The sequence below is a fragment of the Mesoplodon densirostris genome, chromosome 10 (assembly GCF_025265405.1).
Source record: "Mesoplodon densirostris isolate mMesDen1 chromosome 10, mMesDen1 primary haplotype, whole genome shotgun sequence".
Classification (NCBI taxonomy): domain Eukaryota; kingdom Metazoa; phylum Chordata; class Mammalia; order Artiodactyla; family Ziphiidae; genus Mesoplodon; species Mesoplodon densirostris.
Window position 1 is genome coordinate 81311291 of NC_082670.1, and position 22570 is coordinate 81333860.

At 38.8% G+C, this 22570-nt stretch overlaps 1 protein-coding gene and 1 pseudogene across 13 annotated transcripts in view; both read right to left on the reverse strand.

Annotated features, from left to right (window-relative positions):
- Positions 1–22570, reverse strand: part of FHIT (fragile histidine triad diadenosine triphosphatase) — a 1490046-nt gene that overhangs the window by 1168111 nt on the left and 299365 nt on the right. The gene's annotated exons all lie outside the window — the stretch shown is intronic.
- On the reverse strand, positions 3933–4007 carry LOC132498083 (U4 spliceosomal RNA; annotated as a pseudogene).

Below are 22570 nucleotides of genomic sequence, written 5' to 3' on the forward strand. Positions count from 1 at the left end.
TAGAGCTTTTAAAATGACATTATAACTTCTGAAATGTCAAATAACTTTGAATGTCAAATGTTACCCCCCCATCAAAAAAATTACAATCATGAATTGTCCAGCTGATCCCAAATCAAAGCAACCTGCTTAAAAGGGGAATGCCCATTCTTTACACTGATTAGAAGAAATGCCTCAAATGTGGTTAAATCTTTGCTTTGACTTCACAGAATCTTGATGCTGATACAGACCCAGAAAGTCAGCTAAGGTCCATTTGGGGCAGCTTGAGAAGGGGAGAAAATGTGTTCCCTGCCCAACACGAACTTTTCCAACTCAGCCCCTGATCGTGCCAAGACAACACAGTGTAATAATGGTAATTTAATAATGCCATCCGCTGGGCTCTGCCCAGATTAGAAAGCTCGGGAAAATAAATGAGGCTTGCAAGCCAAACAGAGGGAAACTTCTCCAGGCAGTGCCTGCAGCAGGGAGATACCTGGTAATGAAATACCCGTAGTCTCCATTCTTTATACAAGAGGTAAACATTAAAAGGGAGTCTGGAAAGGTAAAGCTCTCAAAATGGAAATAAATAAATAAGCTCACCTGCCATGATGAGATCTCTGAAAATGACTTGGAAGGACTGCCCAGAGATTTTCCCAGGGGATGTGGTAAACTATCAACAGACATCAAGGGAGGTAATTATGTACTTGGGCACATTTGCTGGATAAATTGGCCTCCTTACCTTCAACTTCCCGTGTGGGCACCAGATACAGAAACCGTGTTTAAACTCCACAGCGTTCTCTCTGGCTTTTACCATAAAAAGGAAATAAAAGTGTATCCTGGGGGATTTCCCTGGTGGCACAGTGGTTAAGAATCCGCCTGCCAATGCAGGGGACACGGGTTCAAGCCCTGGTATGGGAAGATCCCACATGTCACAGAGCAACTGAGCCCATGCGCCACAACTACTGAAGCCCACGTGCCTAGAGCCCATGCTCCACAACAAGAGAAGCCACTGCAATGAGAAGCCTATGCACCACAACGAAGAGTAGCCCCCGCTTGCCGCAACTAGAGAAAGCCCGCGCGCAGCAACGAAGACCCAACGCAGCCAAAAATAAATAAATAAACAAACAAACAAATAAATTTATTTTAAAAAATGTGTCCTAGGTTCTTGGCAAATCAGTCCAGCATTAGATAGGGACCCATTATCTTTGACCTTCATGTTTTTGCCTCTTCTGACTCAGAAAATCCTCAAAAACCCTTTAAGGGAAAGATATGTGATGTCTGAGAAATTCTCACTTTCAGAAAAAAGACACCATTTTTGCAGTATAAAAATTATAGTTGAATTAAGTGATTTCTTTATTTTTTATTTCAACTGGTCTGTTATCTGCTCAAAATTTTAAAATTTACCTAAAATAACAGAAGCTTTGTTTACTGACCATGTTATTAACATGTGAGGATAACAGCCAAACCTCTCCTTTCTCTGTTTTTCCTCTCAATCACCAAGACAACTTTAACATTCCTCCATCTTAGCTTCTTTATAGAAAAATTCTCACAGGTAACTGCCATCCTCTATCACTTCTGAAACCGGTAATGAAATGTCAGAGCAGGAACAGTTAATTAAAATTGTGGAATCCACTTTGCATCCTCTCACAGTCAATAAAAGTACTACAATTAAGGATACATTTCAACACATGATGTAACTAATATGTCACATTTTTAAATAACATTTGGCTATGAAAAATCAAAAATCATGAATGTGAACAGAATATTCGGTAAACATCTTGCTACACTGGCCATAAAACTCCTTTCGTTCAACTAGTGCAATAGATTTGATACTGAGATCAATTAAGAAGGTGTTTTCTAGTAATAAACCAAGGAACATGTCTATAATCTGCAAGGAATTTATGGGAATAAAAACTGTACCTGGGGCTTCCCTGGTGGCACAGTGGTTGAGAGTCCGCCTGCCGATGCAGGGGACACGGGCTCGTGCCCCGGTCCGGGAGGATCCCACATGCCGCGGAGCGGCTGGGCCCGTGAGCCATGGCCGCTGAGCCTGCGCGTCCGGAGCCTGTGCTCCGCAACGGGAGAGGCCATGACAGTGAGAGGCCCGCGTACCACACACACACACACAAAAACTGTACCTGAATATCCCACACGGGCTTACCTGAGCTGTTATCTTCAACAAGATTTCCTCACGCTCTCAGCTTACTCCATAAACATTTAAGAAAGAAACGGTACAGAACAGCAGCTGAGAGAGTTCAGGCTCTGGAGTGAAATGCTGTGTGTTTCAACCCTGCCTCTGCTACTTTCTAAACATGAGACTATAATCACTTGGCTTTATTTCTTGGAGTCTCAGTTTCCTTACCTGCAAAATGGAGAAAACATTATCTACTCTTAGGGCTGCTGTGAGGATTAAATGAGATAACATGCATGAAGCATTTTGAATAGTGACTAGGACCTTGTAACGGCTGAATAAATATAAGCTGTTCCTCTTATTGGACACTTTATTCATTTAATAACTATATTCCCTAAGGGTCTGGTAATTTAAGAACATTCATATACCTGAAATATATTCATTTGTTTTACACTATTGCACTACTCATTTTTCTACATAAGAATTAGGCAGATGATACTTCAGGGTCCCTTAGTTCCAAATGCTGCCACTCATATTTAGTACAGATATCTGTTAAGCAAAGGAGAATAAAGGAGTCAAATCACCTCAGAAGCTGCTAGCTTCCACCCTTGCTTGTCAACTAACTCCATATGAGTCAAACTACACTCTCCAGGGAGCACTTGTGAAAGTCCCCGATTCATAGAAGTATTCACTTTGGGGTTTGGGGTTTGGTTTCTCAGGTTTTTGTCTGGGACAGCTTGCTAAAGCTAACAGTCCAGCAATTTTATTAAACTCTTTTCAATTTCAGCATTTTTTAAAGAGCATATAGAAATCACACTGGCAGTGGCTATTTAAACTTCCCAGTGGATGCTAAAAAAAATAAAAGGACACTTAAATGACCGTTTTTGAGCAGAGCCAACAGCATGTGGCCTAATTATCCAACTACATGAAAAATTCTATGGATTTTTAACCAGAGTATAAGGGTTTGATATGCACAGTTCAGAACGCAAATGGCTACCTCACTGGGGGAGGGTGTAGAACTTTTCAAGTCTAAATATAAGGTCCAGGTCTATCGGGGTAAGTTTCTTCTCTGTTTTTCCTTCTGATAACTTCTAAGAAATGATAAATGAACAAGATGCTTAGAAACTGACATAGCTAAGCCACTAATGAATACAAGTAAAGAAAATACCATTGTGCTAAGTGCTCTCCATTTATTTCTAATACAACTTTCTGAGGTAGGTATAATTATGCACATTTTACAGATGAGGAAACCAAACTCAGAAAGGGTGAGTGCCCTACCCCAGAGGGCAGGTATCAGAGCTGGTGTCCTGGTTATCCTCTATTTGCCCCTGCAGACCCTTTGTCTGCCCTGTGGTGGCCTCTCCTCTGCAGCCCTCTGCAGCCCTCTGCAGCTCTCATGCCTTCTGGATTCTGTTGGGTTAAGACAGGAGGCAGACAGCTTTCCCTTACTGTCCCTACCTTAAAATCATTACCCCTTTATTTTGTTTTCTTCATCACTTATGTAATACATACACTTAGTCATGAATTCATTCAACTATATTTACTGGGAGTCTACCATGTACCAGACACTCTATTTAGGTGCTGAAATACTGTAGTAAATAAGACTCATGTGGCCCTTGCCCTATTTATTTTCTCTTCCTTCCTTTTCCAACTTAAATATTAAATATAAGGGATTTCCTAAAATCAAATACCATGTCTTCTACAAATCTTTGGGCAGGGCTGGACACATTACAGATGCTCAAGAGTGGATGGATAAAAGAATGATTGATGGATAAGAGAAAATCATCTGAAGCATCTGCAGGACCAGGATAGAAGCTACCAAGCCTAAGACTTTTTCAATTAGCAGTAATCGTGCCTCGGATAAACCTCATTGGCTACGATACTACCACTGCACAAAGCTTAAAACTAAGACTTTTTCAATAATTTGCTGAGCAAACCCATAACAGTGCTGCTCGTTACAATAAGAATTAAGAACAATGATGATATCTGGTGCTGATAAAGATGAGGTGAAATGAGCATTATTATAAACCACTGTACTGAGTATGAATCAGTGCCACCTTTCTATATGGCAATTTGCTTAAACACCACAAGCAAGTGACTCGGCTAATTGGCTTCCAGAAACAAATCCTAGAAGCACAATTAAGGATGAGTCCAAAGATACAGTTATATGTTATGAATAATTTGAAATTTTAAAAAATGGAAATGACCTAAGCGTTCAGCAACAGTGGATTGGATTAATCTATTCAGGCACATCATATAATAAAATACTACAAATGATTAAAGATAATGCCATATCATATATTTCATGACATGAACATATTCGCATTAACTGAAAAAGGAGGATACAAAGTTTTACGTAGAATAACGCAATTTTTCTTTTAAAAAAATTTTGATATAAGAAAAAGGTCTAAAATTGCACTGTCCAAGAGAAATATACATAATTTTAAAGTACTTAGTAGTCATATTTTAAAAAGTAAAAGATGAAAAAAAAGTAAAAGATGAAATTCATTTAAAGATATATTTTAATTAATCCATCATACACAAAATAACAATAACTTAAATTCTCTTTTTGAAATTTGGTGTGTAGTTTATACTTCTAGCACGTGGTGTCAATTCAGTCTTGCCATATTTTAAATATTTATGAGCCACATGTGGCTAGTGGCTACCAGATTGGACAACTCGTGTAAGCCTTAAAAGCAGGTATGGAGAGTAGGAATTTGTATGATTTTTACTTTCTTCTTTCGTTTCTCCATCCTTTTACAATTACCATGTATAATTTTGCTGTTGACATATACTACTTCTGTGATAGAAAAACAAAGTTGTTTTAAAATATAAGACCCGAGTTTTTTTTCTGTCTCTGGAATACTTTTTGTCTCATCGTCTCTGCAGTTCACAGACTACCTGCTTCCTAGAATTAGAAAAATGCTCTCCTTTCTTCCCCTCTCTTTATAGAGACTTTGAATAGCTACCTAGCTTCAGCCCTCGGGCAAGTGACTTAAGGATCAAATAGTGTTGCTTTTCAGAGTCACAGCTAAATCAGCCCCTGCTTTCCAGTGATGTGATCCCGAATCTATCAAGACCCCAAGCACTGTTTTAGAAGCTCTCCTGAGCTTGTGGAAGGGCATGGAATGGGACCAGAAAGCGCTTAATTTGAGGTTAATTAAATAGTGATGACAAGCCTTAATCTCCAACTTGTCATCAGATTGTAAACACTGATCGCAGCTGCAGCCATCTGCAATAAACCTATTGAGAGAAATCTTGACCAGAATGAAATGAGTATGTTGATTACCCAGATGAAGCTGAGAGGGATGAGATCAGAGAAATCCAGGCTCTTGTAATACCAGGAGAAATGGAGACCCGAAAGGAGAGAAATCAGAGGAAAATGTGTCAAATCTGATTCCTTTACAGTCCTACCAAAAAAACCTAAAAAATTACTGGACCCCAGGAGCCTGGAGGATGAAAGAAATAAAGGTGAAGATGTAAATCCATTGGACTGAGGACCTGAAAGAAACTGAAATAGCTCTGCCACTATTAACACCTGATGGGTTTCTGTGGAAAATATGTCTGAGCCACGTGCATGTGCTGGGGCCTCTGGACCAATAGCTATACCAGCGGAAGTGAACTACAGCAGGAGTTTCCCAGGGAGGGAGGTGGGGAATAATAGTTACAGGTCAGGCACTTCACCTATAATTTACCTGATAATTCTCTCAATTATTTTATAAGGTATTATTATTTTCTCCATTTTAAAGAGGAAAACGCTAAATCTCAAAGAAGTACCTACCTCACTGAAGGCCATGCAAAATATGGGTTGAACCCGGATTTGAATACAGACTACCTCCCTCACCTAAGCGCTAAACCTCGGGCAGCTCTGCCTCGAGCTTTGCAGCTTTGCGGTAGTGGTAAGGAAGTGATCAAGGTGAAAGAATAGTGAAGTTCATGAGGAAGACGGAAAGAAAAGAGCAAAACTTCCCCAAAGAGGATCTAACTAGGAAGTTAGGTGACCTAATGGAAATCTGCAAGGTGGGTGAACATTCTGGTACCACTGTTCTCAGTGTACCTTAAAAGTGCCCTTTCTGGCCTCACTGACATGGAGAACACTTCCTCATTCTTCAAGACAGCACAGGTCAATCTGCACCTCATCTGTGAAGCCTTTCCCAAACCTCCTGGTGAGACCAGCACTTTCTTTTTATATTAACAAAGTGGGAGGCATTAGGAAGGAGATGACTTCAGTATAATTGGCTGGACACCATGTCACATGTAAAGAAAGTTAGGAAGGAGAATCTGAACCTAAGGATGAGAAAAACTGAAGTAAAAGAACCGTGACAGTTGTCAAATAGTTAAGGGACTAAGATGTATGGTTTAAATCTATGTATTCTTCCCTGAAGCGTTTTTGGAATAAGATAAAGCATTCATTTCTTCATTCATTGCCTAGTGTTATGACAGTGCTAGTGGAAACAGCAATGAGCAAAACCAGACACAATTCTGTTGTCAGGATACATGCATCTAACAGGGATAACACGTTCATAATAAAAAGATCTCAGAAATATATGGAAAACTGTGATACATACTCCAAATAATAGGTAAATAAGATGTGATGATTTTATTCAAGATGCAAAACTGGAATCAATAAAGAGATTTTGCAGGGAAATAAGCTTCAGTTCATTATTTGCAAGAACTTTGAAATAATCCACACATTCCAGAAATGACCCCATGAATGAGTACACTTCCCCCTCCTGACATTGGACAGGCCCAGGCTGAGGCCGGAGAACAAAAGGGTCCAGTGCCAGACAACTTCGCAGGTCTCTTTCAGCTCTTAGAAACTATGATTCTATCATTCTAAAGAAAATATTGTCTCAGATGGTAATTAGAATTTGATAGCTTGAATTTCCAGGAGACTCAGGAAATTTGTGCAGAGAAGAATCATTTTCTGTACATAGAGGGGAGTCAAGCAAAACTGAGTCTCCTAAACAGCACTGATATACCTCTCTTTTACGTACTGCCCTGGAAGCTTTGTGAGTACAGACGCCCATGGGCTTGCTCATCACTGACTCATCACTGCATGGCACATAGCACATACTAAATATTTGTTAAATGAACAAATAAACAAAGTACTAAAATGTACCAGCACAAACACACTCACTTATAAAAACTTTCTTCTACTGTTATAGACCTTAAAATTGAACTTCCTTGAATAATTAATGAACATGAACATCAGTCAATCACTTGCTTCCTGATTAACAGCTAGGGTCCCTTGTCCAAGCACTCACTTAGTTCAATTAAAAATTAATAATTTTCCATGGAATAAATACACACTACACATAGTACATCAGGGGTTCCACTTTTAATAAGCAATTAAGTAATGCAGAGAGGCTAAGAATCTATTAACTAAGAGAGAACTCCATGAACTTGCCCTTCAAGTTATCACTTACTACCCATTTCTCTTCTGAATTTTTAAATTAGCCAGGAAAAAAGTAGTTCTGAAAACAGAATAAATAATGCCAATATGTTGTCATATTTTGGTTAACATTTGCAGGCGACACAACGTGTTTTTGTTAAACAGTGTGTTTTGTTTGTTTTTATCCCTTCTTTGAAATGAAGAATACATTAGGGAAGATCAATACAAAACTGAGGCACTATATGTAAAATGTTAAGGGTCTATTCATTGAAAAATTATGAACCATGCTATAGAACTTAGCCAGGTCAGAGCTAAATTAAATTATTGATCCATTCATTTTTCCCCTTTCTATGTGACTATCCTCTGACTTTTTATAACATACAATGTTGCCTATATAGCAAATGAATCATCTTATTCTAGGCTGCTGACTGACAATTTTCTAAAATTAATCGTCATATTGTTAGCATTCAAATTTATAAATTGAGCTCATCTCACATGAACATCTAAATACCCAACATAAAATTTATAAGCTTTTGTAGCATGAACTCAAAGTGAAAGAGGGTAATTTTCACTTTTTTCAATACAAAGGAAAAATGAAATGTTTTTCTTAACACCATTTCACTACTTTATGGTTCTTGGTACATTTCATTGATGAGGCCAAAACTTATTCACCTGACTTTTTAAAAATGACTTAACTGTACTACTAAGCAAAATGATGCAATCAACACTTTGTGAATTGAAGTCTTTTAAATTTTCAGACTTAAATCTTCCTCAAGATGTGTAACATCAAATTCTATAAGCAGTTTTACCAGTTGTTTTGGGGATTTCTTTGAATACAAAAAAACTCTCATCCCCAATCAGCCTCCAAAGTGACAGAATGTATCTTGAATTAGGATCTTCTCTCACCTTATGAAAAGGGAAAATGGGTAAACAATTTGTAGGAAATGTAAATTCCACAGATCCACATTAATTTATGAAAAAGAAAGCTGACATAAGAGTTCTTGGTAGAAAAGATCTTTGATTTGGGGCTGTATTTAGCCAGTAACTCTTGTCTCCTGGGAAAATATTTTCTCTTTAACAAAGTAGTGTCAGATACAGAGGCCTCTTCATGTCCTCTGATGGAGATAAGATCATTCTGACTGGTGCTCCAAATAAGGGAGAAATTACCCCTAATGTGTACTTTGAACATTGTATCAAAATACAGTAAAATGCCCTTTCAGAGTCTGATGAGAAAAACATGTGAGCTCACAAAATGTCTGCTTCCCTCAGGTGGAGAAATGGTCCACTGCTTTTCTTCACGCTGATGGTCACTGCAAGAAGTTCCCGGCATCAGGGGCATGTCCCACTGTCTCACACAAATGCCAATCCCTGTTGCTGGGACAAGGGGATTCTAGCCTCACAGCAGGCCTGACGGACTCTATTTCTCTACAGGTCTGCTCCAACGCTGAGCGCCCTTTGCACTAGAAATCAATGTCATCCAACATAAACTTCAGGAGAAAGTTAAATACCAGCAGCAAAATGTCTCTTGTGTACCAGTCTCTCCCCACTGTGTGTTTCTGCCAGGTGACAAGAAACAGTGAGGAAAACGGAGCAAGCAAGGGCTGAGGAGAGAAAAATTGAAGAAGTGCAGAACTTGAGAGTTGGAAAGGGGCAAAGTTTCAAATAAGAAAAGACTCAAGCAACTTACTGTGCAGAAATATAGAAGGCCATCTGAGGAAGGGCAGGAGGCTCCCTCCCCAGAGACCCAACTGAAGGTCATCTATACCTTAGGAAGTTCCTTCACTAGGTTTTGGCATCCTGGGCCTTGGGGATCTCAGCACACAAGACAGAATCCCTCTCTCAGGAGGTGGACTTCATTAAACAAAGCACACGAGTCCAGCAGCATGAACCCAAAATATCGAAGTAGAAGTCTACAATTTGTAATATAACTGCCGCACAGATGTCAGAATGACCAGAACATTCCCTTCCTGAAGATGTCCTCCATGCAAAGCCAAATCCTAATCAGACAGCAATTTGATGTGAAAGCAATCTGAACAAGAGGAGTTCATTTGATGAATTCAATGTTAAACAGCATCAGGGGGAATGAAGTCAACCAATGGGAGAAAATACACAACATGCACTGGCTGCAGCTCCCTGTATCCACTGCCGTAACAGGAATGGCCTTGCCAACAAAACAAAGCTCCTAGTTCCTCACAGGAGACACATCTCCTCCAGAGAGGACTACATGCACATGCCTTCTGCATTTCCATTGCTAGGTACCCACAATTTGAATGGCAAAATCTTTCTTTTGTCCTAAAAAACCTGCATCATTTTCTCACTGTGAAGTAAAATATATTCCTTCTAACAAATGAACATATGAAAAAGAGTAGAATAAAAATTATTCTATTTCTTCCACCTAAGAAATTACAGGTGGATAATCTTTCAGTCTCTTTCTTAGGTTGACCATATAAAATTTCCATTTTGCAGATAAAAACCAGCCATTTAACATTAATTTCACATGATCCAACCTAATATATGGGTTTGTACATACATTATATCAAAGTAGGATCACATATTACATTCTGTTTTGCTGCTTTTCTTTTAATTAACCAGGGCCCATAAATAGCTTTCCATGTCATAAAGTAATATCATGACAGATACTCTTGTACATGCTTCTTTGACAAAGCCTCTGATTATTTCCTTAGGGAACATTGCTAGACATAGAATTGTTGGGTCAGAGAGTGTGCACACACCCATTCATTTATATATTACTTACGGCGGCTTTCACCCAATAACAGTAGAGTTGAATAGTTGGAATATGGACCCAACAAGCCTACAATATTTAGTCTCTGGTCCTTTACAAAAAAGTTTGCCAACTGCTGACCTGGAGACTTCAGTTAGGTAGAGACAGAACACCCACATGGAACATCCACAGGACACAGACTCCCCATTTGTAAAATTCACCATGATTACAAGCAGATCTCATCCATTTCAAATGTTTTCTACTCTTTAGCATTTTCTAATCAGTCCAAAAGTTCTATACAAGTCCACTTATCATTAGAATAGTGTTAAAGAATACTATTAGAGAAATTTAACTCCATTATTTTTAACCACAGAAATTACTGTAACCTAAGATATAAATGGGAACCAAATCAAACAAGATGTTATAAAAATTCCTTTCTTGTATAATAATCTATAGTAAACATAGATAAACATGTTCTTAAACATTTAATATAAAAATTGATTATTAAATAAAAAGACTAAAAGATATTTCATTTCTTTGGCCTTTGATTTCAAACAGCTAAAAATTTGAGGCTGGATCCCCTTTACTCACGAGCAAGACTCAGAAGCCTGGCTACGGAAAAAACACATTTAACTTTTCACTGAAAAAGAATCACACAGACCACGTCTGAATATTTACAAATTCCTCGTTAATTAGATTTTAATCTACATGACTATACCATATGCTAGAAAGCCATCCAAATATAAACTCTATGAGACGGTTTTACTGCCATTACTTTAAAGAGCCATTTAAAAGATTTTCTATGGGATAAAGATTGGGTGATTTATCATGGTTTTATGCTCCTTTAATCTGCTCCATCTTCCCATTGTAAAATAAATATTGGTTTTGAAATAAATGGTTCTGCCCAGGTTTTGATGAGAAAAATTGCCCTGTAAATCACAAGCTCACCTGTACCAATTCCAAGTCCAATGTTAACTAGCCCATTCTGATGAAAAATAAGTCAATTTTTTTTTTTTTTTGCGGTATGCGGGCCTCTCACTGCTGCGGCCTCCCCCGTTGCGGAGCACAGGCTCCGGACGTGCAGGCTCAGCGGCCATGGCTCACGGGCCCAGCCGCTCCGCGGCATATGGGATCCTCCCAGACCGGGGCACGAACCCGTATCCCCTGCATCGGCAGGCGGACTCTCAACCACTTGCGCCACCAGGGAGGCCCGATAAGTCAATTTTATAGAACAAAATCTAAGGAAGACAATTACATAAGTATATTATCAATGTTGCAATGTAACTAATTTAAGATATGAGCTTCCCCACTCCCTGTTTTTTCAATTCTCAAAAAAGAAACCCAAAAAACAAAAAACTAGTTGATACCAAACTGGTCTTTCAATTGGACTTTTAAAAATGTATTATTTACCACAGTTTTTATTATATTCTGTCCAACTCCAATATACAAGTTATGCAACTGAAAATAAATACAAGCAAATCTGAAGGGTTATATGATAACATCTTTATCAATCACTTTTTCATACTCAGAAGGCCACATCAATTTAACAATTGCCTCCTTGGACTATTTCACAGACATCTGAGAAATTGACAATATATGTTTCTTCCTATAGTAAGCATAGTGGCTAAACACTTTGGAAGATATGAATGGTTTCAAGCAGTGCTTCACTATTTATCTGTGATGAAATACTAGTTGACTGCATTATTCCTTTCCAATATGTTGTGGGCTGATGAGACATACACTTGGATATTGTGGCAATGCCAAATTGCTATAAAAGTTTCTAAACTTGCACTGTCCAACAGAAATAAAATGTCAGCCACATATGTAATTTTAACCTTTCTAGTAGCCATGTTAAAAACTGTAAAAAGAAACAGGTGAGATTAATTTTAATAATATGCTAATGTAGCCCACCAATATATCCACAATCTTATCATTTCATATAATATAATCAATATAAAAATATTGTTGATGACAAATACTATATGTTACCACTTCTACATGGAATCTAAAAAGTATTGGGTTGGCCAAAAAGTTCGTTCAGGTTTTTCCACACACTCTTGTGGAAAGACTTAAATGAACTTTTTGGCCAACCCAGTAAAACAACCAAATGAATGAAACAAAACAGAAACAGACTCACAGATATAGAGAACAAACTAGCAGTTACCAGAGCAGGGAGGAGCATAAAAGGGGTAGGGTATTAAGAGGTAAAAACGACTATGTATAAAATAAATAAGCTATAATGATATATTGCACAGCACAGGGAATATAGTCAATATTTTATAATAATTTTAAGTGAAGTAAACTCTATAAAAATATTGAATTACTATGTTGTACACTTGAAACTAATATTGTAAATCATCTATACTTCAATAAAAATATTATTGAAATATTTTACATTCTTTTTTAATACTGTCCTCGAAATCCAATGTGTATTGTACACTTACAGTATGTCAATTCAGACTGGCCACATTTCAAGTACTCAATAGCCACATGTAGCTAGTGGCTACTGTGCTGGACAAGGCAGTCCTAAATCCTTACTCTCAGTGTCTGACCTCCCTCTTCACATTTTGAGTAGTACTGTCTATACCACTGCTCCCTTCAGAATAGCATCTCTAAGTTTCTCTTCTGTGATTTTCTGCCTGATGTTTTATAATTGAGGTCTCCATTTCAGATAAGGCCAACACTTAAAGAAATTAGCACACTCATGATTGTGGCTAACTTTATCCTCCCTTTCAGGAAGGGAATCACCATTAACGATGCAGAAGCCTCCTCTGCTCTCCATTCCCTAGAAGCAACCACTACTCTGAATGAAGCTGGTTTATTTCCTTCCCATCCTTGTTTTAATACTTTCTTTACAGATTACATTCTTAAGCATCTACATAAAGCTATTAAGAAGGGGAAATATGTTTGTGCTCTACTTAGACGTGTGAATTTAATGTATTTGGCTTGTATAAATCCTTACCATATTCCAAAGGCAACTGCTGAAACCGATTTTCACACCTTTCTAATCATCCACTCTATGATATATGTCTTTGGACCCTGTAACCCCTTCTAGCTTGGGTAACTCCTACCCATTATTTAGGTCCCAGATTAAATGTCACTTCTTCAGGAAACCTTTGCTAATCTGCCCTTTGCCCAAATAAGATTAAGTTCTCTGTTAAATGCTCTAACCCTTCCTATACTGTACTTACCTCAACTGTAAATATCTGTTTTTGTAATGATTTGTTTAATGTCCATCCCCCTCATGAAAATATAAGGTAGCACCAGCACAATTCCCAGTACAGAGCAGATGTCCATAAATACGTTTCATATGAGTGAATGATCTTCTCTTCCATTCATTTATTCAAACTCAGTTAGAAATCATGTTTCTCAGTCTCCTGTTGTGACATGAGCTTAGAATGTGTGTATCATAAATGTATTGGACACCCCTATTTATTAAAATGTATGTTTAAATATATTACCATGAAGTTACTCATAGTACATTCTTTTGACCTTTTATTCTCTATTATACATATATTAGGTCCCTCTTTTCATTTCTAATACTATTTGTGTTCTCTCTGTCACTCCTACTCTTTCTTTCCTTCTTTCTGTCTTTGTCTCTGTAGCTGATCAAGTTTGCCAGATGTGTTTAGTTAGTCTTTCAAGGAATCATCCTTTGCTTTGTCGATCTTCTCTGCTATTCCTTTGTGTTCTATTTCATTTCTTTTTGCAGTACTTTGTATTATCTTCTCCCTTTGCTTTATTTTGGTTTACTCTGCTATCTTATTTATAACTTTTTGGTTGAATGCTTAACTCACTAATAATCAGTCCTCCTTCATTTCAAATATATGCATTTTAATCTATAAATTTTCCTTTATGTACCTCTTTAATTGTAACCCACAAGATTTAAAATAGAGTATCAACTAATTTCTATCATCACTTTTCTTTGACAAGATTTAGAAGTATGATCTTGTTTCCAAATGTATAAAGTTTTTGATGTCTATTTGTTTTTGGTCTCCTAATATTTTTTCTCCTGAGATAAAAGGAAATATAATTTTTAGCAATCAGTGGTAAGGCTTTCGGTGTGTGTATATTCTCTGGTAGCGGAATTCAGGAGTTCAGAGTTCTATGTATGTCTATTCAATCAAGCTAATCAGTTATGTTATTTAAATCTTCTTTATCCTTTCTAATTTTTTTAGTTTATTTGAATTTTCAGTGTCTTAGAGAAAATGTTTAAAACTCCCAATTATGGGGACTTCCCTGGTGGCACAGTGGTTAAGACTCTGTGCTCCCAATGCAGGCCAGGTTTGAACCCTGGTCAGGGAACTAGGTCCCACATGCATGATGCAACTAAAAGTTTGCATGCCACAACTAAGGAGCCCACCTGCCGCAACTAAGGAGCCTGCCTGCCTCAACTAAGGAGCCCATGCACTGAAACTAAGGAGCCAGCAAGCTGCAACTAAGGAGCCCGCAAGCCACAACTAAGGAGCCTGTGAGCCACAACTAAGGAGCCCACCTGCTGCAACTGAGACCTGGCAAAACCAAATAAATTAAATAAATAAATAAATAAATAAATAAATATTTTAAAAAACCCTCCCAATTATGATTACCTAGGTTCTCAATACCTCATGGTGATATGGTCAATTTTTACTTTATATATATATATATATATATATTTTTTTTTTTTTTTTTTTTTTTTTTTTTTGCTGTACGCGGGCTTCTCACTGCCGTGGCCTCTCCCGTCGCGGAGCACAGGCTCCGGACACACAGGCTCCGCGGCCATGGCTTGCGGGCCCAGCCGCTCCGCGGCATGTGGGATCTTCCGGGATCGGGGCACGAACCCGCGTCCCCCGCATCGGCAGGCGGACTCTCAACCACTGCGCCACCAGGGAAGCCCTACTTTATATATTTTTGAAATGATGTGACTAGGTAATAATGCAGGTTCAGGATTAATATATCTTTCTGGTGAATTGTTCTTTTATCATTAAATAATGACCTTCTTTATCTATAACAACATTTTTTAAAGTACATTTTGTCTGATATTAACACGGTGTCACCAGCCTTCTTTTGAAAGGTATTTGCATGGTATATTATATCAATTTCCATCTATCTTCTTTCAATCTTCCCATGCCATTATTCTTAATAGGGGTATTCCTTGTAAACAGTGTGTAAAGAGAGTGTAACTGTTTCTTCTTCCCCATGCAACTTAAAAATCTTTGCCTACTGACACACAGAATGAATCATCTTTATGTTTGTTGTGATTCCTGGTATATGTGGCTTTATTTCAACCATGAGATTGATTTACACTTTCCCAAAAGTCAGGGCTTATCCAAATGTACCAAGTCTACACACCACAGAAGGCATGACTATACCTAGCTTAGGCTCATAATTTATCTATTCTCAATAAGTCACTTAGACACATTAGCAAACCATACTCTCTTAAAGCTATAAGGTAATTAATTAATCCTTACACAAGTAACACACAAAAATTTCCAAATTAAGGCGGCCAGTCCACTACTCTGTCTTTACCTGTAACATGAATATAAAAGAATCCAGTTGTCATCTACTTCTGATGTTGCTGTACTTCACTCTCTCCCATTTTTTTTTTACTTCCATATGGTGCAGCTTTCATCTTGTCTCCTCCTTTCCTAAATCTCTTCTTCCCAACCCCATCTCTTAGCATCTCTTCCTTAGATAATTACATTAGTATCCTTGGTCTCCCTGCCTTCATCTTACTATCTTGCACTCCAATTCACATTCCAGTTAAATGAGGACTTTGCATTATAAATTAAGAAGTTTGAACGTTACCCTGCACATCAATCTCTCTTGAACCGAAACCTGAAGACACAGTCTTATAGCTCCAAACATGTTATTTTTTAATTCGTGATTTTATCCAATTAACATTCTAAAGAATCTAAATGACAATCTGATAATTGAGCTGTGCCTTCCAATAGCAGTGCCTGAGTTTGTCTTTTTTTACCCCATCGACTGTCCTGTTCGCAGTGTCATTGGCACCAAACAATCACCTAAACTGAAAGTATTTAACTTTCATTGTGTCAATAAGCACATCTGGCTGTTAGGTTGGCATGTCCTAATGCTAAAATTGTCCCACGTCTGCCATTGTGCTCTTTAGTGGAGATGATTCGCAATTGAAAGATATTGTCATCGAATAAGGCTTTAATTTATTAAGTTATTTAATTAATGGAGACTTTGATATGACATAATAAAAACCCATAGTGTGGCAGAGTAATGGTCTCTTTTAATTGTTATGGGCTAATGAGAAAAGAACAAAGGCAGAATTAATATGTAAATGATGTGTTTATATCAAACGAAAGCCCAGTGATATTATGGGACACTGCACAAAAGGTTTCCCAATCTTTCAAATAGAGAAAAGTGGTGAGAGAACTGAGTCTTCCTTGCCTCAGGATAGTAACAGCGTGACAAATAAAAAGAGTCTTTGCCACAGTAGTCACTATACTTTATTCAATATTCATTTATCAAAAATGTGTCAAATACTTAATCAATAGATAATGAGTGCTAAATACTGTTCTAGGCCCTGAAGATACAGTAGCAAAAAAGACAGGCAAAATTCCTACCCTCATAAAGTTATATTCAGATAATAAAGAAATTAATACAGATTTATAATATTAGGTCAGGTAGTGACATAATAGTGATAAGTCCTGTGGAAAAAAATTAAGCAGGGTAAGGAGTTAGAGAATGATAGGGGAGAAGGACAACTATTGTGGGCAGAGTGGTCAAGGAAGGATTCTCTGAGGAGATGACATTTGAGCAGAAGCCTGAGTGTAACGAAGAAGAAGCAAGGCATAGAAATATCTAGGGGAAAAGACTTCCAGACAGAAGCAACAGCAAACACAAAGATGTTGAGGTGAGAATAAGCTTGACATACACGAAGAACAGCAAGAAAACCAGTGTGACCAGAACTCGGGGACCAAAAAAGAGAGTAGTAGTAGACATGGTGAGAAAGACAGGCATGAGCCCAACCTTAAAGGGCCCTGAGGCTATGGCAGAAACTGGATTTATTCTGAGGATGACAGGGAGCTACTACAGGGTTCCATATAGCTCATGTAGAGTACCGGAAGCTGGACCAAGACAGCGAGTGCAGAAACAGAGTCAGTGCAGATTTGCTGGAGAAGATGAGGTCATTTACTCTCATTGTTTCTATTTCACCAATGAAAAATGAAGTGAAGGAATCAGCTGAGGGGAGAATTGGGGATGGGAGTTGGAGGTCTGAGGTACAGGTGAAGGTGTAAAACCGTTGCCCCACAGAGTTAGAAGTATTAAGCAAATGATGAAGGATTGCTAAATAGAGCAGAGGATACACTTGAAGTTTGTGGACATAAACTCAAAGTAATGCCATTCAGCATAGTTTTGTGTTCTTCTCCATTCAACTGAACTCAGGTCCAAAGTGGACACAGGGTCAGAGTCATGCCAGTAAACAGGACACAGAGAGACAAGCAAAGGAGAGACTGACCATAGCACCTAAGCTGGGTAAGGACGGAAGTGAGGGCATGAGAGGAGAAACGAATACAGGCATGCCTCATTTTATTGCACTTTGCTTTACTGTGCTTAGAAGATATTGTGCTTTTTATAAATTGAAGGTTTGTGGCAATCCTGCAACGAGCAAGTCTATTGGTGCCATTTTTCCAATAGCATTTGCTCACTTCATGTCTCTGTGTCACATTTTGGTAATTCTCATAACATCTTCAACTATTTCACTATTATCACTGTGATCAGTGATCTTTGATGTTACTATTGTAATTGTTTTGGGGCACCACAAACTGCACCCATATAACACAGTGTACTTAACAAATGTGTGTGTTCCGATTGCTCCACTGACCAGCAGTTCCCCCGTCCCTCTCCCTCTCCTCGGGCATCCCTATTCCCTGAAACACAACAATGTTGAAATTAGGCCAACAAATAACCCTACAATGACCTCCAAGCGTTTAACTGAAAGGAAGAGTTGCACATCTCTCACTTGAAAGCAAAAGCCTGAAATTATTAAGCTTATTGAGGACGGCATGTCGAAAGCTGAGAGAGGCCGAAAGCTAGGCCTCTTGCACCAAACGGTTAGCCAAGTTGTGAATGCAAAGGAAAAGTTCTTGAAGGAAATTAAATGTGCTACTTCATGAAAACATAAATGCTAAAAAAGCAAAGTACCCCTACTGCTGATATGGGGAAAGTTTTAGCGGTCTGGATAGAAGATCAAACCAGCCAAAACATTCCCTTAAGCCAAAGCCTAATCCAGATCAAGGCCCTTAACTCTCAATTCTATGAAGGTTGAGAGAGGTGAGGAAGCTGCAGAAGAAAAGTCTGAAGCTAGCAGAAGTTCATGAGGTTTAAGGAAAGAAGCCTTCTCCATAATATAAAAGTACAAGGTGAAGCAGCAAGTGCTGATATAGAAGCTGCAGCAAGTTATACAGAAGATCTAGCTAGGATAATTCATGAAGGTGGCTACACTAAACACCAGATTTTCAATGCAGATGAAATAGCCTTATATTGAAAGATGATGCCACCTAAGACTTTCATAGCTAGAGAGGAAAAGTCAGTGCCTGACTTCAAAGCTTCAAAAGATAGGCTGAGGACTTCCCTGGTGGTCCAGTGGTAAAGAATCTGCCCTACAATGCAGGGGACGGGGGTTCAATCTCTGGTCAGGGAACTAAGATCCCACATGCTGTGGGGCAACTAAGCCCACATGCCACAACTACTGAGCTCACGTGTATCAGCTAGAGCCCATGTGCTGCAAACTACAGAGCCCACGTGCTCTGGAGCCCATGCACCACAACTACAGAGCCCACGTGCCCTGGAGCCTGTGCGCCACAACTAGAGACAGAAAACCTGCATGCCACCACTAGAGAGAAGTCTGCATGCCACAACTAGAGAGAGAAAAACCTGCACGCCACAACTAGAGAGAAGCCCGTGCACCACAATGAAGAGCCCACATGCCTCAACGAGGATCACACATGCCGCAACTAAGACCTGACGCAGCCAAAAATAAATAAAATAAATAATAAATAAATCTTAAAAAAAAAAAAAAGGCTGACTCTCTTGCGAGGGGCTAATGCAGTCACTGACTTTAAATTGAAGCCAATGCTCATCTACCATTCCAAAAATCCTAGGGCCCTTAAGAATTATGCTGAATCTACTCTGCCTGTGCTCTATAAATGGAACAACAAAGCCTGGATGACAGCACACCTGTTTACAACACGGTTTACTGAATATTTGAAGCCTGCTGTTGAGAACTACTGCTCAAAAAAGATTCCTTTCAAAATATTACTGATCATTGACAATACACCTGGTCACCCAAGAGCTCTGATGGAGATGTACAATGAGATTAATGTTGTTTTCATGCCTGTTAACACAACATCCATTCTGCAGCCCATGGATCAAGGAGTCATTTTGACTTTCAACTCATTATTTAAGAAATATGTTTTTGTTAAGATTACAGTTGCCGCAGATAGTGATTCTTCTGAAGGATCTAGGCAAAGTAAATTGGAAAACTTTTGGAAAGGATTCACCATTCTAGATGCCAGTGAGAAGATTTGTGATTCATGGGAAGAGGTTAAAATATCAACATTAACAGGAGTTTGAAAGAAATTGATTCCAACCCTCACGGATGACTTCAAGGGGTTCAAGACTTCAGTGAAGCAAGTAACTGCAGATGTGATAGAAATAGCAAGAGAACTAGAATCAGAAGTGGAGCCTCAAGAGGTGACTGAATTGTTGCAACCTCATGATAAAACTTTAACAAATGAGGAGTTGCTTCTTTATGTATGAGCAAAGAAAATGGTTTCTGGAAATGGAAAAGATCTCCTGGTAAAGATGCTGTAAAGACTGTTGAAATGACAAGAAAGGATTTAGAATACTACAAACCTTGGTTGATAAAGCAGTGGCAGGTTTTGAGAGGATTGAGCCCAACTTGGAAATAAAATGCTATCAAACAGCACTGCATAGTACAGAGAAATTGTTCATGAAAGGAAGAGGGAATCGATGTGGCAAACTTCATTGTTGACTTATTTTAAGAAATCGTCACGGCCACCCCAACCTCCAGCAACCACCACCCTGATCAGTCAGCAGCCATCAACATGGAGGCAAGACCCTCTATCAGCTAAAACATTACAACTCACTGAAGGCTCACATGATGGTTAGCATTTTTTAGCAATAAAGTATTTTTAATTAAGGTATGTACATTGTTTTTAGGAGGTTAGCACAGTGTTTCCTAACAAGAGCACTATGGCATTTGGGGTGAAATAAGTCTTCATTGTCTAGACTGTCTCATGCACTTAATGACATTTAGCATCCTTAGCTCCTGCCCTCTAAAGGCCAGTAGGACTGCTCACATTTACAAATGCTCCCAAGGAGAGAAGTACTTCTTAGATTGACAGCCACTGGCCACTGACCATGAGGTAGAGAAAGTGACATATGCAAGTGAGAATTTCAAGGAACTGAGAGGCCAGATACGAGTCATCTATGTGGACATTCTTACCTAGAATGATGGCAGGAGAGTGATGGGCACAAAGACAGTGAGCTAGGGAATAAAATCATCAATAAATACAGAGGAGGAGTAGGCAGTAGGATAGGCTGATCCCACATGCTATAAGAGTACTTCTGTGGATGAAGAAAAAAGAAGCTGTCTAAAAGTGACAATGAGGATGAAAAGAAGACACCAACTCCACTCCAGACACTGAAAAAAAAACACCCACCACCTGAGAGGGTGACAGAGAAGCAATATCCTTAGTGGGTAGCCAAGAGTATCAGAGCAGAACTTCCTGTGATGATGGAAATGTTGTATAGTGACACTGTCCAGTAAGATAGCCAATAGCCACATGTGCCTATCAAGCCCTTGATATGAGGCCATTGTGACTAAGGAACTGAATTCTTCACTTTGTTTAATTTAAATCAATTTGAACATAAATAGCCACATGTGGCTAGTGACTACCGTATTCTACGGTGGAGAAGAGTAAAGGGTGAAGAGAGCATTTAGAAATGAATTTGAATTTGAAGACACAGGAAATTCTTCTTAATGTTCAAGTCTTAAGAAAAGGGGCAAAGGTAGGTGTGAGTCTAGGTAAGTTGGTGTTTCTGGAGAAGAAAGATGAGAGAAGTAACACTCAACAGCATCAGCATTTTCAATAAGCAGAATTCCAAAAATTCATCTTAAGTCATTTCTGCCTCCTCCTGAAACCAACTTCTGTACCATATTGCTATGGAAGACACTTGAGAAAATCTCCTTCAAAGTCTAAAATGTCACCACCATGTAAGAATTATTCCTTCTCATGAGAAGCCCCTGTTATTAATAGACTGTGACTATTGCCTATTTTTCTGGGACCTAAGTGTCCCTTCCCCAAAGACTGGCTTTCTATCTCTAACCAATGGGAAAAAAAGTTACTTCTGAAAACTCCCCATTAAAAGATGCTGTTGTTTAGAAACCATGTTTCTTTCTTTTCTATAAAAGAATGTAAGGAAGTATAAGAACATGTTCTTTGTTATCCAAAATGAGGTAGAAGTATTCTGATTTGCCACAGCCATAAGCCTATGATTTGTGCCTTCACAAAATAATAAAAAAGGGTCATGCACCACCACGACCACCGTAACACACACACACATGCACACACACACACACAAACACACACTTCCAGAATGGCCTCATGGCCATACCCTTAGAGGCTTGGCTGCAAACTTACCAACAACAACTCTGTCAATATATCTTCATCAACCAAATGAGCAATGCCAACGTGGGACCCAGGACCACTCACTCGGTGGAAGAATCCCAGGTTTAGGCAGGGGACAGGCAGAGCGCAGGTAATATCTAGATATTGCTTGACAGAGCATTTGATTGGGAATAAAGGAACAGTAAAACACTTCTGATTAGTTTCTGTCTGTTAGTGTTCTCAATTTCCACTTAATTGCAATCAAAATATCAAAATATTCTCTGTCCCCAGAGAGGGGACACAGTCCCTATTTTAATAAACCCTAAAATACATAATTAAGAAACAACTTCTGCAGGGCTAATCAGCATAGCACTATAACTGGTCAGATTCCTTAGTGGACAAACATTAATTTCTCTTGGTCCTAAGGCAGAGTCTTTCCCTTAAGTGTCCTCACCAGATGCCAGTACATGTCCACTCTGTATCTTGTAGGCTGAGGGCCTTATACATTAACCATGCTTCTGAACCCTAAGGATGGGCCAGAGTCAGGCAAAAGGATCAAAAAATGAAGAGCAATAGATGTCCACAATGTTGGCGAGATGTATTCTATCAGATGCTTATTACCCTTGGATCACTTCGGGTCCAGGATACAGATTTAAGCTTCCACTGTAATGAATTCCATAGTTTCCAGTATTTGATCT